We start from the raw sequence: 17,605 nt of genomic DNA, 5'->3' as shown, positions 1-17,605 counted from the left end.
GGTTAAAAATCTACCATACCTGCTTTCCAAATACTTAGATGTGTATCAAGAATCATTGTACATGTTTTCTTTCTTTTTCTTATGTAGACTCTCCCTCCCAGAGTCCCTGACTTGCTGTCCTGTACCCTGTGTGAGGCTTGGGCTTTGTTCTTACAGTTTACTCCTCTGTTTGGATTTGTATTTTCTTCTCTGGAAGATTTTAGGATATTTTAAAAAATTCTTGTGGTTTTTTTATATACATAGTGATATAATTATTTGTGTTTCTATACATCCCACCCCCAACACCACCCCCTTTACCCTGGGTTAACTCATTTTTCTCATCTTCCTCATGTCTTCCATTTCTTTTTTCTTTTTATTTCATGCCCGAAGAATTCCCCTTTAACAGTGTTTGGATACCACCCCCTTCCATTTTCCCTGTCTCTCCTTTTTATTCCCAAAGTATGGATGGGCTGGTGGGGCTTGGTTTACTGAAGTCCATCTGGATTTACTAACTGATGCCAGATGGGTGGAGGAGATGGGACCCCCGTTTCAGGTGTCGGAACAAACAGCAGATTCTTTCCCCGGCCTTGAGTTTGCTCAAGCAGGCACTCCGTGGGAGGAAGGTCATCCCAAGGCTGTGGCTTTGAGTGGCCAGGAACTGCTACTGTTTGCTCAGCTCCATGTAGGCCAATGGGAGGCCTGGGGGAGAAGACAGCTGAGGGCTTGGGAAAGGGTTGGCTCAAACAGAGCCTTTGTCGCCCTCATTTAACCTTTGACCTTTGTTGGCATCTCTATGTGTGCCTCATCCCTCACCTCCCCATGTCTCTTTGACCCTTTAGTTTCACAAGTGACTGGGAAAAGTGTATTTTAAGCAAAGCCCAAGGTCAGAGATTTGGGGTGACATTTTTGCAAGAAAAATAAATGACAGAAAACTTTAATTAGTGGACACAGTCTCAAGGAGAGGCCTTGGCCCAGTATAAAAAGATCAAGAAATTAACAATGTATATGTTTGCTAAATTAAAACATTACACTCCATTAAAATTTACCCACCTTAGTTAAACCTTGTTCTTTCGTTTTCCCTGATCCTGGTTTGAGTGACGAGCACAGGACTCACCCGGAGTGACAGTGTGTCACCCATGTCCTGAGGATCAAGCGCTGGTGAGAGCTCCGTTGCGCCCTCCTCAGCCTCCCGAGCAGCACCAGAGGCAGGAGCTGGTACTTCTCCACACAGGCAAAAGTGCTGCCTTGAGTACTTCCTGGCAGATGCTGCGGCATAGATGCAGTGGGACCATACACAGCGTAGATGCAATGCAGACCTAGGCTGGTACAGGTCCAAAATCTGTTGCTTCCTTACACTGACGTGTTCATTTGTATTCCTGTGTACGTGTGTGCGGAGGCCAGAGGTGGATACTGCCTGTCTTCCTTGTTAACACTCCACCTTATGTTTTTGAGACTGGAGCTTGCCTATTTGTCCACACCGTCTGGCCAGCTAGTCCCAGGGATTCCTCTTGTCTCTGCCTCCCCAGTGCTGAGACTGTAAACATGTGCCCATAGCCATTCATTCATTCATTCATTCAGTTTTCTTCTTTTGTGAGTGGTGGGGATTGAGTCAGGTCCTCATGGCTGTGTGGTCAACATTTTATTTACTGAGCCAGCTCCGCAGTTTCTACCGGAACGTTTTGTTCTCAATCCAAGTCCTCTTTGCCAGGTCAAGTTGCCCTCTAGGTTTGCTCATTCCATAATTTTGATTATCTTGGGATGGGCCCCTGGATCCCATGGAGAATCATCAAATCCCTGTACAGGGTTCGGGTTTTGAGCACATTTCAGAAATGGCCCAAGTTGTGAACAGGGTGCTTGAATCCAGGCAGGTTAGTCTTGCTCCCTGTGGGCTTTCACCTGACTCTCTGCTGCCTCCCTGTGGACTGCAGTGGGAATGATTGTCCCACTCAGTGCTGTGCTGAGCCGGACTCAAGGCAGTCACAAGCCATCAATGATGCCACACTGACTGTGGATGGAGAGCTTGGATACAGAGCAGATGTCCTTACCCTAGACTGGCAGTTACCAGACCTGACCTGAAGAGTCATGTGAGGTTAGACCACAGGTCTCTAGGATTTGCTTGCACAGTGTCTGATGTAGAAAGGATACTGGGTCCAAGAAGTGGCATTATAGAGAGGTTCCAGGTGGTGCTGATGCTGACCCAAGAAGCCCCACGTCTCAGGGTGCTGGCCCATGTCAGCCTTCTCAAAATCTCTCAGCTGTGACTTGGTACACTTTGTGACTCCCCTCTCCCAAGAAATACAGAACCACCTACAGGATGTGGAGAAGCATAAGGGGCAAGCCATTGAAGTGGATCTATCTGTCAAAGGCCAGCCCTGTTGGTATGGAAAGTATATCATCACATCCTCACATATGTGTGTTGTTATACCTTGTTTTCATTTATTTCCCCACCCAGCCCCATTGCCTGCACCTGAACCCCCAGCCTGGTTCTTTTCCCTCCCTTTCTGCTCTCTTAACATAGATACGCTATTGCCTTTCTGTTTCCCACCTCCGCAGGCTCTCTTCCCACCCTCGCACAATCGTCTTTCTAGTTTCCTAACCTATCCACACTCCGTTAAGAACACACGTGTGTATTTACATACTGTTCTGGTTAGTGCTTTGTCAGCTTGACACAGGCTGGCAAAGTTCTCCAGGAAGAGTAGTCTCAGTTGAGAAAATGTCTTTATCAGATTCCCCAGGGCAGGTCTGTGAGGCATTTCTTTTTTAAATTTTAATTAATTAATTAAGTTTGGTTTTTGAGACAGGGTTTCTCTGTGTAGCTCTGACTGTTCTGGAACTCACTCTGTAGACCAGGCTGGTCTCAAACTCCCAGAGATCCACCTGCCTCTGCCTCCCGAGTGCTGGAATTAAAGGTGCGCACCACCGCTGCTGGCCTGAGGTATTTTCTTGATAGATGGATGTGAAGTAGCCCCGCCCCCTGGGGGGTGCTACCACCCCTGGTCCTGGCTGCTATAAGAAAGCAAACTGAACAAGCCCTTGAGAGCGATCAGTAAGCAGCATTCCTCCATGGCGTCTGTTCTAGTTCCTGCCTCCAGGTTTGTGCCTTCTTCCAGTGATGGCTACGATATGGGTGTGTTAGCCACATAAACCCTTTCCTCCTCAGGCTGCTTTTGGTCGTGGTGCTTCACCACAGGAATAGAAACCAAACTAACACACACACACACACACACACACACACACACACACACACAATTTTAAATATAAGTTCCACATATGATAAAAAAAACACGTGGGTTTTGTCTCTCTGGGTCTACCTTATTTCTCTTAGCAGGGTTTTGGTTTCTACCCATGTTCCTGTAAATGTTCAGTTTCATTTTCTTTATCCAACATAGATTCCACTGTGTATATCGACCACACTATCTTGATCTGTTCACCAAATGATGGACAGCTAGGTCAGATTCATTCCCTGGTCGCTATGAATACGCAGTTACAGACACAATGCACAAGTGTCCCTGGGGTCTACTGACTCAGAGCCCTTCAGCTCTATACCTGAGGAGTGCTATAAACGGGTCATATAGTAGTTTTGTTTTTCAGGATTTTAAAAGATGAACCCCTATACTCACCGCACCACTACAAAGGCAGAGGCAGGTGATCTCTCAGGACCACACAGAGAGACCCTGTCTCAAAAAGCAAACAACATACAAAGAAGAGTTCCTCTTTTCCTACATCCTCTCCAGCATTGGTTTTCTTGGTGACAACCATTCCGACTAGGGTGGGATGGAATCTCAGGGTTGTTTGACTTTCCTAATGGATAAGGATATTAAACATTTTTTTTTCTGAATATTTCTTGGCCAGTGTATTTCTTTTGAATAGACAACATTTTGAGGGTTGTCGATTCAACTCACTAAGCCGTTTGTTGGTTGGTTTGGTTTTCTGAGGATCGATTCTTGCAGCTCTTTCTACAGCTGGGTATTTGTGTCCTGTCTGCTGTCAGCTGACAGATCACTTCCCTTGCTGCAGCCTACCTCTTTACTTCGCTATTTGTTTCCTTTTCTGTAAAGAAGCTCAAAAGTCAGCGGGGACAACCTTGACTCTGGACTGGAGTCAAAAGCATGAGTGTGGATGTGGGAGACCCGAGTTTCAGACCCAATCGTTCCCTCTTGCTTTTTCTGGCCAGAGCAGAGACGACGAACACGGAGCTCAGGGGAAGGACGACAGGCATGCCTTCTCTGGTGTAGATAGACAATCCATTCCCAGGAAGATGTGCTCAGATTTTGAATTTCTGAGAACATACACATTCACCCCACAGTTACCCCTCGGTGGAAGTGTTTTCACTTGAGTCCTGGAGGCTGAGGGGACATGACGTGAGGCAGAACTTCCAGTTGAGTGCAGCCCAGAGACAGGCTGATAAAGACACAGAATATCCAGAGCCCTGGAACTGATAAGAAGAGGAGGAAATGGGAACTGTCCAAGGCCCTTGCCCTCCAATGAGAAACTTCCACCTATAGGGAAGGAGACCACCTTCCCAGGGGAGCAGGTGAGGTGACCAGCAACCACTTAAACAATATCATTGGCTTCATCACCTGGAACTCAAAGGCGTGCTAGTCCACATGAGATAAGACGGGCGTGAGGGAACACAGGTGCGTGAGATCCCACAGATGCAGAAGCAATTAGAGTTCAGGCCCTGCATGCTGTGGTTCTCACACAGGGCAAGGACTTGAGAGCAAATAACGACAAAGATAAATTTTCAAAGCGTCCCAAAAGCAAATGTTGATGTTAGTCAGATTCCTTTGAACCAGCAGGAAGAAGTGTGCAGCCAAACACACGAGACCGCATGTCGGCTGGGCATCCGAAGCGATTAGACATATTGATTATTCATTTACTTTTTTTTTTTTTTTAAAGAAAATCAGGTCACAGGTTGATCGTCTCAATGAGCAGAGCCTTGGATCTGGGGATGAGGAGCTGAAGTTCTGTAGGTAGGCACCTGAAAATGCAAGGAGATGAGAAAGATCCTAATTCCATCCTCTGGTTTCTGGGCCAGGTACTCTAGCATCCGGGAAAGAGGTGTCTTAGAGTCCTAGAGCCTGCCGCGTCTTAACGGCCAGCACCCTCCCTTATGAGGCGCTTTCTTGAGCTGCCATGAGTGGTCCAGCCCTGTCACTTCTAGGTACCCCTGCAGGATCTAGGACAGTCATACAACTGGGAGGTAAAGGTAAAAGTTTTTCTGAACCTACATGGCCATCCTGTTGAGCTGAACATCTCTTGTCTCTGGCTGACTTTTTCCAAGGTCACTAGTATCCAAATCTCCATCACTTCTTGCATGGGGTTCTCCAAGCTCCTATTTATTTATTCATTTGTATTCATTTTACATTCCAACCACAGTTCTCCCACCCCTCCTCCTGCCCCCCGTGCCTACCCCCAAGCCACTCCTGGCAAAGGGTAAGGCCTCTCATGTGCAGTCAAAAAACCCTGGCACATTAAGTTGGGACCAGACCAAGACCACTGCATCGTGCCCCCCTCCCCACTGCGCATCAAAGCTGAGCATGGCCTCCCACCTCAGGGAATGGGCTCCAATAAGCTATCTCAGATCCTCAGATCCTGGTCTCACTGCTGGGGCCCCTCAAATAGATCAAGTTACACAGCTGTCTCCATGCAGAGGGTCTAGTTAGGTGCCATGCAGGCTTGACAGCTGTTGGTCTACAGTTTGTGAGTTCCCACGAGTTTGGTTCAGCTGTCTCCGTAGAGTTCCCCATCATGGTCTTGTCTTTCCCCTGCTCATCTAATCCCTTCTCCCTCTCTTCGACTGGATTCCTGGAGCTTGGCCTGTTGCTTGGCTGTGGATCTCTGCATCTGGTTCTGTCAGTTACTGGATGAAGGCTCTATGATGACAGGGTAGTGGCCAATCTGATTACAGGGGAAGGCCACTTCAGGCTCCCTCTCCACTATTGCTGGGAGTCTTAGCTGAGATCATCCTTGTGGGTTCCTGGGAATTTCCCTAGCACCAGGTTTCTCCCTAACCCCATAATGGCTCTCTCTATCAACATATCTCTTTCATTGCTCTCCCACTCTGACCCTCCCCCAACTCAACCATCCTGTTCCCTCATGTTCTCATTACTAATCCCCTCCCTCAGTTTACCCAGGAGATCTCATTTAGTTCCCCTTCCCAGGGCAATCCATGTGTCCCTCTTAGGCTCCTCCATGTTACCTAACTTCTCTGATGTATGGATTGTAGTCTGGTTATCCTTTGCTTTCCATCTAGTATCCACTTATGAGTGAGTACATACTTGTTTGTCTTTCTGAGTCTGGGTTCCCTCACTCAGGATGATTTTTTTCTAGTTCCAACCATTTGTCTGCAAATTTCATGATGTCATTGTTTTCTACAGCTGGGTAATACTCCATTGTATAAATGTACCACATTTTATTTATCCATTCTTCAGTCGAGGGGCATCTACGTTGTTTCCAGGTTCTGGATATTACGAATAATGCTGTCATGAACATTTCTGAGCAAGTGTCGTTGTGGTACAATTGAGCATCCTTTGGGTATATGCCCAAGAGTGGTATCACTGGGTCTTGAGGTAGATTGATTCCCAATTTTCTATGAAGTCACCATATTGATTTTCAGAGTGGCTATAAAAGTTTGCACTTCCACCAGCAGTGGGGGAGTGTTCCCCTTACTCCATGTTCTCTCCAGCATAAGCCGCCCTCAGTATTTTTGGTGATAGCCATTCTGACAGGTGAAAGATGGTATCTTAAAGTCGTTTTCATTTACATTTCCCTGATAATTGGGATGTTGAACAATTCCTTAAAGGGCTGTTGGCCACTTGAGATTCTTCTGTTGAGAATTCTCTGTTTAGATCTGAATCCCATTTTAAAAATTGGATTATTTGGTATTGTGATGTCTGGTTTCTTAAGTTGTTTATATAATTTGGAGATCAGCCCTCTGTCAGATGTGAAGTTGGTGAAGATCTTTTCCCATTCTGTAGGCTGTCGTTTTGTCTTGTTGACTGTGTCCTTTGCCTTACAAAAGCTTTTCAGTTTCAGAAGGTCCCATTTATTGATTGTTGCTCTCAGTGTCTGTGCTATTGAAGTTGAATTTAGGAAGTAGTCTCCTGTGCCAATGCTTCAAGCCTACATCCCTTTTTCTCTTCTATGAGGTTCAGTGTGGTTGCTTTTATGTTGAGGTCTTTGATCCATTTGGACTTGAGTTTTGTGCATGGTGATAGATATGGATCTATTTTCAGTCTTCTACATTGATATTTAGTTACTCCAAGCTCCTCTTAATGAGTTTTTCTCCTCATATACTTTGGTTTTCCATATAAACCAATGGGATGTTTGAATTAAAAGTAGTATCACAGCTTTCTCTTAATCCTGTTACCCTCGCATGGGCAAAGTGGCTCAGACAATAAGGACTGTTGCCAAGGCTGACACTGGAATTCAGCCCCTGCAGCCAGCATGGTGGATGGAGAGCGTCAACTCCCAAAAGTTGTGCTCTAAACTGGGAGATGGTGGTACATGCCTGTCATCCCAGCTCTCGAATTCGAGGGCAGCCTGGTCTACAAAGAAAGTTCCCAGACAACCAAAACTGTTACACAGAGAAACCCTGTCTTGACAAAAAACAAATACCAAACCAAACCAACCAACCAAACAAACAAACAAACAAGGAAACAAAAAGTTGTTCTCTGACTTCATAAGCATAATGTGGCACATACACACATTGCTCAGCCTCCCCCCGCCCCAGGTAAAAAAAAATGTAAACCATTCTCCAGGGCCGAGGTCATTGTCAGAGCTCTAGTGTAAAAGGAGAACCTTTTGAGTATACCTAGGGAAGCCAAGCGGATCCAGCCCCACTTCCCATTGCCTCATTTGTATCCTGGCTTCTTCCCTCTTCCTGGCTCTGCACCCCCACCTGCCCCTGTCAGTTCCTCTTCTGTCTGTGTTGTGTCCTTTGCTTCTGCCGGGAATGCCTATTCCCTCATCCCTGTCATCTTTAATCTAGCATGATCTACTGAGCTTGGCCCAAATATCACGTTCTCTGCAAACTCCTGGCTGCTTCTCTGATGCCCAGTGTCACTCAGACTTCCCTCTCTTTCCTCACTCGCCCCTCCTCAGGTAGAGGCAGGCTATTCGCTTGATTTCTGATGCTTCCGAGTCTCAACTGCCTTTGAGAATGGGTAGGCATCTTGGGGTGGGGGGAGAGGGTGGTGATAGAAGGTCTTAGGCCGTCTATTTTCAAACCTACAGGGCCTGCACGAGGGACCAAGCAGTAGTATTTGGTAATTATTTAAATAAGCGCTAGTGGAGAGGTGAGCGGGGCAGGGAGGGGTGAGTTTGGGAATGAAGCACACTGTGTGGGTCTCACCCTTGCTTGCCGCTGTTGGCACAGCTCCAGGATTCAGTGGGAAAGCCTCACCCAGCAGAGCTGCTTGCTCCAAGCCTGGCCAACACCCAGGTGTTGCCTGGAGACACCCGGTACCAGGGAAAACTCATTCCAGGGAGCCGCAGAACCTCCCTGTCCCTGGAGTTATGGGGACCCTTGGCCCTCACTCTTCTGGTCAGGGTCTGCTTAGACTTATAGCAAGGGACCCTGGAAGAAACCCCTAGTGTGGCTCAATACACACTCACCGAAGGCAATTTTGTCAGACAAGAGAAGGCAGGAAACACGACGGAAATCACTCAGAAATGGAACTGTTAGAATATTGCTGACTGGGGTAAAGGACTAAGGACAAAGAAGAATCTGCTCTCAGGTGGGGAGGAGCCTGGTTGAATTGTTGTTTGTTGGCTTAGTTTTATTTTTCTGCTCGAGACAGGATCTAGCTTTGCAGCCAAGCTGGTGAGGAGCTCGAGATCTTCCTGCCTCAGTCTCCCCACTCCCAGCATCACGAGCTTGTGCTACCACACCTGGCTCAGGAGGAGTGGCTATTCCTTCCAGTTATCACCCTTGTTTTCTTTCCTCTAAAGGTAAGCATGTGGCACTCACCGCAAGCCTCTTTCCGCAGAGGACAAAGAAGCAATACACAGTGTTTTCTCACAATCAAGCCATTTAAAAAGCATTCCATCAATGTAAGAAAATACCCGAGATAATCAGCCTAACAAGAGGAAAGGCTTAGTTTGGCTTCTGCTTGTGAAGGCTTTAGACCTGGTTGCTAAGGCGCCCTGGACCCATGATAAGGTACGCATCATGAAGGCAGCATGAGGCATAAGAATCCTGACCACTCATAGCGCAGAGAAATAGAGAAGGGAGTCAGAGCCCCACTAGCTCCTTCAAAGGCACAGCTCCCAATGACTTCTAGCTTCCCTTTTGTTTTTATGAGACAAGGTTTCTCTGTGTAGCCCTGGATGTTCTGGAACTCACTCTGTAGACCAGGCAGGCCTCTAACTCACAGAGATCCGCCTGCCTCTGCCTCCTGAGTGCTGTGATTAAAGGTGTGCGCCACCACCACGTGGTCTGTCTTCCTTATACAGAGCCTCATCCTTGGGAAGTTTCACCGTCTCCCATGGGCTCCGACAGTGTCTCACTCTGGTGGCTAATGCTCTAGCATGGGCCTTTGCTACTGAAGGCAGGGAAGGCCCTGTCCTGCGGCCTGCAGCAGCAGATTTGCTCTGGCCTCGTTCCCTGCTGTGTCTGCAGGGCTTCTTCCTGCAATGTGCATTTACTGCCTTTCTCGTCCACTGGAAGACGAGACCCGCTAGACAGCGGGCATCGTCATCGTCTCTCTGCCCTACTATAGTACCGTCCCAGAGTCCAGAAGAGTGTCTGTCCATACTTCATGCAAGCTCACTGGGGTGGGTAGCTCCAGTGCTCAAATAAAGACCATAAAGCAACTGTCCCCCTCACTGTCTCTCACGCGCTCTTTCCCAGAGACTTTACATCTAGTTTTAGGTGAGAGGACATCCCCTGGACCACAACGCAGCCTTCCCGCCTGACCCCGACCAGAGAGCAGGTTCTGTGGGTCTGTGAAACAGCAGCAGCAGAAATCACTTGACAGGCATGGGGTCCATTTGCACGGACAATCAGGGTCCAGTCCAGAGCTGTTCATTCTGAATGACCATTTCTGAACTGCACGAAGTCTCCAGAGACTCTCTGATATGAAAGTTCTCTCTCTCCCTCTAACTCTGTCTCTGCCCCCCCTCCGTCTGTCTCTCTCTGTCTCTGTCTCTGCTCCTCTCTCTCGTTCCCTCTCTCTCTGTCTCTGTCTCTCCCTGTGTCTCTCTCTCCCTCTGTCTCTGCCCCTCTCTCTTGTTCCATCTGTCTCTGTTTTGTTTCTGGAGTAGTTAAACTTACTAGACTAGACCTTGCTCTGACCTCTGATGGGAGGGTGCTGTATGAAGGGAGTTGTTTTTGCTGCGACACGTATCCATGACAGTTGGATATGCGCACATGCACACACGTATGCACATGCGCACACTCACAGGAACCGCCTTTTTGGTGGGGACTGGGCCCACCATTGGGCTCTCCTGGCAAGTCCTGCTCTTCTGAATTCTTGGGCTCAGATTTGAGCATCATCAGGAGGCTGCCTCTGTGTTTTGTTTTGTTTGTTTTTCAAGACTGGGTTTCTCTGAGTAACCCCAGTTGTCCTGGAACTCACTTTGTAAACCAGGCTGGCCTCAAAAATCCCAAGTGCTCGGCTTATAGGCGTGCGCCACTACCATGTGGCCTCTGTGTTTTTGATTTTTCTTTTTGAGACAAGGGCTGCATTCAGGCTGGTCTCAAACTCTGTGGTGCAGGATGACCTTGAACTTCTGAGCTCCACCTCCACCTCTCCAGGACTGTAGGTGTGCGCCAGCCAGAGTGCCTGATTTTGTGTAGCACTGGGGACAAAAAACAAAGTCTCATGAACGCTAGAGGAGAATTCTACCAACTGAGCCATATCTCTGGCCACTTCCTTTGTCATTTAGTCTGTGTCTTCCTGGACTTAACAGCTCTAGTGCCAGGTCCAGGGATAGATAAGTGTCAACTGCAGGCCCATATTTTTATATGGTATGGGAGCCAGGCTATGGTATGAAGCCATAGGTCCCCACCTGAGGTGGTCACCTACCCTTCCAGACTGCTGAGACCACCCTAAGAAAAGCTCAGGATCTGCTGCTCCTTGCTTTGCAATTATGTAGATCACCTGAGAAGAGGTGTCAGTTCCAAGCTGGTGACCGAGCTGTGGACGTGACAAAATGGGCATAGAAAGGTGTGGTCAAAGAGGTAGACGTGACTAAAAGCCATTCACCTGGTTACCTAGGAAACAGAATGCTAATGGATTTCCCCTTCAGTTTATGTTTTGCTATATAAGGCTGTTTGGAGAATAAACGTGAGGGGTTCTTCAGGATGTAAACTCAGGATTTCATGAGGGATCATGGAGAATCTCCCTCCCGATGAAGCCATGTGAGTTGTGTCTTTATTCCTGCGCCTCCTCGCCGATCCAGAGAGAGAGAGATAGTTTATGTTGGGATCTGGTCCAGAGAAAGAATTTAGAGTCTGGGCTAGCACTGGACCCCGCCAGTCAACCAGCATTACTGACTGGAGACTCTTTTGAGCGCTAATTTATAATGTAAGCTTAGAAGAACATTATTTACCAAGCATTGCACGTTGTGTCCATCCTTTTGAAAGTAGAATGCTGTGGTAAGTCAGCGGGGAGCCTACAGCGCCATCATTTCTGCAAGAGCTTTTACATGTCACCAGGGTTTAAAGTGGAGATAGGTAAAATTCGCACTGTGTTGGCCAGCAGAGGGCAGAAAACTCGAACTTGACCTGGAAAGTAGATTTTTTTTTTCTTATATTTGGAGCATCCAAGTCAGGCCCAGCCCAGTAAGGATGGAAAGATGAGCCAAGCCTGGGGGTGCAGAGCTGTATTTGCTATTTGGGATGCTGAGACAGGGGAATGATAAGTTCAAGTCCTCCATGGGCTACAGAGTGAGTTCGAGACCAGCCTGACAAATTTAGTGAGATCCTGTCTCAAAATACAAAGGTAAAAGGAGGGCTGAAGATGTGGTTCAGGGGGACAGTGAAGTGTGTGGCCAACCCCCAGCACCACACCAAAGCAAACAGTGTGGGCTAGAACAAGAGTGCCAGTGGATTCCTGTCGCAGTCAGGGTTCCTATTGCTGTGAAGAGACACCTTGACCACAGAGACACACTTCCAAACACCAAGGCCACACCTACTCCAACAAGGCCACACCTCCCAATAGTGCCTGTGGGCCAAGCATTCAAACAATGAGGCTTTGGGGCTGTACCTATTCAGACCACCATACCTCCCACGTTGGCATAATAGGTTTCTTTCTAAAATCCACGCATTTGAAACCTCTGACACTGTCATCCAGACCCTCCCTTTCCTGTGCTATGTGGGTTAGTTACCTCAGAATTTCATATCGCGACAGAGAGCTGACGAGTGTGTCCACTTTGTCCAGGTAGGATGGTTATAGCAGAGTACCGAGGCCCATTTGTAAGTTAGGTTTTAATGCAACCACGTAGCATTGACAATGGGCACACTGAGTTGCAAAGCAAAGGTGTCATAGAGAGATGTGTGAGATGTTCTTAGCTCTCCTCACCAGCCCAAATGGGAAACCGAAAGCTGGTCCCATGCCTCTCAGGAGTTCTTTTTGTGCCAATTAAGAGAAGAAAATTCTGTTTCTGGTAGGTTATATTATAGAAGTGGGAAACAAATCATTGTTACCTCTTCTGCTCAGAGTAGGTGAACAGCTGTAGCCAGGCCTGAGAAATGCTTGATGAGCTAGGAAGGATCTGTCCTTGTTTCTGCCTCTACCCTCAGGTTGTGGGTTTGGTGACTGCAGGTTGGTTAAAGCTGTCAGCTTGGCACAACCTAGAGCCACCTGTGAAGAGACTCAATGGAGGAATCTGTCTAGGTCAGGTTGGCTTCTAGGCATGTCCTTGAGGGGTTGATTTGACTGTTAATTGATGTAGGAAAGCCTAGCTCATTGTAGATCACGTCATCCCCAAGGCAAAGCTTCCTGAAGTATACAGACAGGTGAAAGCTTGTGAGAAAGCAGGATGGGATTGTTATGTCTTTGCTCTTGACTCTGGCTGTGATGGAGTTAGCTGCTTGGGTTCCTGCTGCTGTAACTTCTCTGCAATGACGGAGATGTAAGCCAATAGCCAATGACAGAAGTGTAAGTCAATAACCAATGACAGAAGTGTAAGCCAATAAACTTGTTTTGTTTCAGATGACCTGACTACAATAGCCCAGGCTAGCCTTTAACTCACAATCCTGCTGCTTCAGCCTCCTGAATGCTGGAATGTCATCATGCGTGTCACCATTCCCAACTCTCAACCTCCTTTTTGATGATAAGAATGACATGGAGGTAGGACAGGTGTTTATTCAACATACAAACCCAGGACTTTCCCTTACAAATTCTGTTTCAGTGTGTCTGCAGGTAGATCTGGGTTCAATTATAGTCCCCGCCTCCTCCAAGATCCAGTAGAGCTGGCCACTGAGCAGCATTCTGAGCTGCCAGACATACAAACTGTCCTTGTCATCTTTCAGTTCTGCATGATGCTCTTGTCATGCTTTGCCTGTAGTGGAAGAAATTTGAGATTTCCACAGGATCTGCCATTTGACAGCCTCCCCCTTGACTCAACACAAGTTGTCCCACTTAAACCTCTCCACAGTTGATCTTGTGGGATGGCCTTCATCCCCATTGTACATAAAGAATCAGAGAAGCTTAGTGACCTCTCCAGGGTTGAACAATTAACAAGTGAAGGGTTTAGGATTCAAGCCAAGATCATATTGGCACAATAACACTCAATAATTAGTTATCTAACTAATCATTCCAAAGAGAATTGAATACTGATCCCAGGAGCCATGAGTTTTTAAATGAAAAATCTTAGTGCCGGGCATGGGATGCTTCATTATGAGTTGTTGCCTAGAGAGTCTCTAGAGGCTTCCCAGACAATGCAGGCTATCGAATATATACCAGAACTAGACAATAAGGCTGATTACCAAAGAGACCACACACTTTGGATACAGAACACATCAAGCTGATGCTAAGCTGGTAGCTTCCTCCCTGCCGGCTGACTTTCATAATGTCGGAAGGTACAATAGAAGCTGCTGCAGGAGAAAAGTCAACAGTCATCTCCAGCTGTAGACTTGAATACTATGTTATGGACCTGCCGAGCAAGACATGCACACTGGTGTAATAGTGGCATGACTGTTTGGGGGTTAACCAACTACTCTCTGACTTGATTTGAGGCCTGCTACTGTAAACCTGGTCAGGAAAATAATATATGCCTGCTTCTGTAAACCTGATCAAGAACCTGTGGCTGGGGAGCTCACAGCTTTCCCTGTCAATGGGGGACATTCTACTACTGATGCTTTGATAAATAGACACGATATCAAATTGTCTTCTAAATATTTATGTTTATATCCATAGACTAGAGCTGCTTTCAGCCTTGGTCAGAATAACTTCTTCTTTCAGTAGGCTGAGGTTATTGCAGAGACTCATAGCTGATCAAAATTCTGAGATTGTTGTGTCTTCCTATCCCTAAACAAGACATTTGTTTCACCCCATCTGAGGTCTGAGAAAGGGTGAAAAAGGCTGTAAGAGCCTGAAGGTGGGGAGGAGTACTGTAAGATGCTGTCATCTGGACAGGACATGGTTGGTGCAGAAATGAACACCTAGCAGTTATTGCTACCTGTATGAGATCTATACACACATGCTGGCGGAGGCTGCTTGTTCATTTCCCAGAATCTGTCCTATTGCATATCTAAAATCCTTTTCTGACCAAGACCACTTCTTAAAATGCTAAGTGGTGTGGCTAGGACTAAGACTGCTTTGACCTTTTGCTCCTTCCAATACAACATGACAAAGGTCTGTTCATTGACTCTGGGATTGCTGGGTGGGAGCCACCCTCACCACCTCAACTCTGGATAGTACAGTGCAGCATATAAACCCTTTATATCTGCACACTGTGCAGCCTGGAAATATCTCTGTGCATGGCAGTGGGAATCTGCCATGCTCTCCTGCCTGTGAACTCCCTGCAGACCTGATCCTGCTGCCTGTCCAGATGGGAAGTGCTGAGCCAGAGACACGGTCTCAGCCACTTTCCTCCAGACCCCTGAGTGGGCACACAGCATCCAGACCTGAGGTGGGTGGTGGACATCAAAAGAGAGCTGGAGCTGTTCCTGTAACTAGCATGAACCAGGAAGCCTTCCCTTAAAGAAACCTCGCAGTTTTTGCCACTAAAGCTGAGTCAGGAAACCTCTTAAAGGAGCCACATCTCTGCTTTCACCAGCAAACAGAGCAAGAAGCTGTATTAAAGTCTCCTTTTTTGTGTGTCTAGAATTCCTTTTCAAGCTACCTCATGTAGTGGATTTAGTTGACCACATTGGTGCTAATTTGTTGGCAGAGGCTGCTTGTTCATTTCCTAGCCACTCAGATACCCCCCCCCCAAAAAAAAACCCCACAGAAACTGTGTTAATTAAAACACCACTCAGCCAATCACTTACGTGTATTGCTAGCTAGCTCTTATATCTTAAATTAACCTATTTCTATTAATTTGTGTATTGCCATGTAGCTGTGTCTTACTGGGCAAAGGTCCAGCATCTGTCTCCTTGTGGCTACATGGTTTCCCACTGACTCCACCTTCTTTCTCCCAGCATTCAGTTTAGTTTTACCGCTTAGCTCCACTCTGCCCTATCACAGGCCAAAACAGCTTCTTTATTCATTAACCCATAAAAGCAACACGTACACAGAAGGACTTCTCACATCACACACACACACACACACACACACACACACACACACACACACACGGAGTCATCAGAGTGGGAGGGAATAAGAAAGGGTTAAGGAGAGGTGAATATGTCTACAATGCATCATATACATACATAAATACATGTACGAAATTGCCAAAGACAAAAGAATTAAGACATCATAGAAGACAAACAAATTCACGAATTGAACACCATACTGTAGTGCTAAGGAACATGAGTCCTGTGGTTTTATTAGTTTATCAGGAACACAGTGAAAACCATTCCTGAACCTGTCACTTCCCTTCTGGCCCACGACCCCTCATCTCTTGCGTATAGGATTGAAATGATCTTGTCCTTGTGTGTCTAGAACACTCTCCCCTGGACCTTTCTTTACATAGCTGCCCCCTCCTGCTGCTTGCTTCCACTCCATTCTCTCTGGCTCCACGAGGTTGTGTGTAGCCTGGTAGATAAAAGTGTACCTGGACCTGCCTTCCAGCTCCTCATGTGTCATTAGCTGTGTGATACAGATGGAGTTACCTAGCCTTTCTGTGTATCAGTATCTTCAGCTGTATAAGGGGACGTAAGAAGTCCTAAGGCGGCATGTATTGTGTCTGTCAGACAGCCCCAGGCAACATCTTACTGCTTCTTGTCACCCTCACCTAATTGGGTGCACTCTTTTATCACAAGAAACCACATCACCCTGTTCTATTTGCTTTCCAACCCGTCAACAGACTGCCTACAGCATAGCAATGTGCTTTCTAAACCAGAAGATACAGGACATTTTCAGGTACTCCATGTGTGACAGCATTTTGCTACTTACAAAGGATTGAGTAGAGGCATGTGAGAATTCTACGGGTGATGGATGGACACACTGAGCCTCTCTAGCCCAGGTGGGGGCCTTGCCTGGTACACAGTGTTCACCCTAGCATGAAAACCATGACCTCCGTCTTTATCATTCATAGTATTATTGATGGACAGAAATGGCCAGTTCTGACCTCTTCTCCAGAATTCTGCACCTTCCTGACAAAACAAACAACCCCCCCCAAAAAAAAACAACCAAAAAAAGCAATTGTCAGAGACTTTAAGCCTTCGAGTCAAAGCTTGAAGAACACCTAGTTTTTCAAGGTTAAGGCTGGCAGTCTGCTTTGGATCCGTCGGTCTATGTCATACCCTTGACATTATATTTAAACATGGTTTTCTTGATTTAATAAACAGAAGGGCCCCGAGAGGTTCTCTGGAGTCTTCTGTGAACATTAATCACCTCCCTGAATGCATTCTGCCATTTGGACTGGGAAGCTGGCCAGAGATGGAACAGGGACAGGGAGGAGATGTTGCTATCTATTGGCTGGGGGTGCCACCATGCTCCCACCTTCTCCCAGTAACAAGAGGCTGAGAAAGATGCATGGCATTTGCTGAGGATTTTGAGTCTTCCTGAAAAATAAAAATTAGCTGTATACTAGAGTTTGCATTACCCTGAGAGTGTGACATCAAGAGACCCAGGAGAAACGCCTGTGTATGTCCATTTTCATCTGTTTGAATATGCCTAACAGTCTAATAGTAAAGTCTTTCTGTAGAAACAAGTGACTTGAAGAATATACACAAGGGGGAGGAGAAAGTCTGCAGCTTAAATTTACTCCAAGAGTTAAAGATTTGGCCCAAGATGTTTAGACAGAAAGTTTCTGGTGGAAAGCATGGGAAACACATACAGATAGTAGGAAACAAAGGAAGGACAGTGTACCAGTCAGCTACTGATGTACTGATGCTGTGTAACAAAGCAGACCGAGTTTAGAGCTGTATGTAGAGCTTGGCTTTCTCCTCACATTTCTGTCAACCAACGGTTCAGCAGGCCTGTTTAATGCTCTGTGGACTTAGCTTTGAGTGGCAGGTGAGGCCCAGAGTTGCCCTGGTTTTTACCCTAGGAACAGCTGCTAATGA

This window comes from Microtus oregoni, unplaced genomic scaffold (genome assembly GCF_018167655.1).
Source record: "Microtus oregoni isolate MIOR12 unplaced genomic scaffold, Mior012 000021F_ref0000039, whole genome shotgun sequence".
Lineage (NCBI taxonomy): Eukaryota > Metazoa > Chordata > Mammalia > Rodentia > Cricetidae > Microtus > Microtus oregoni.
Note: the sequence above shows the minus strand (reverse complement) of the source record.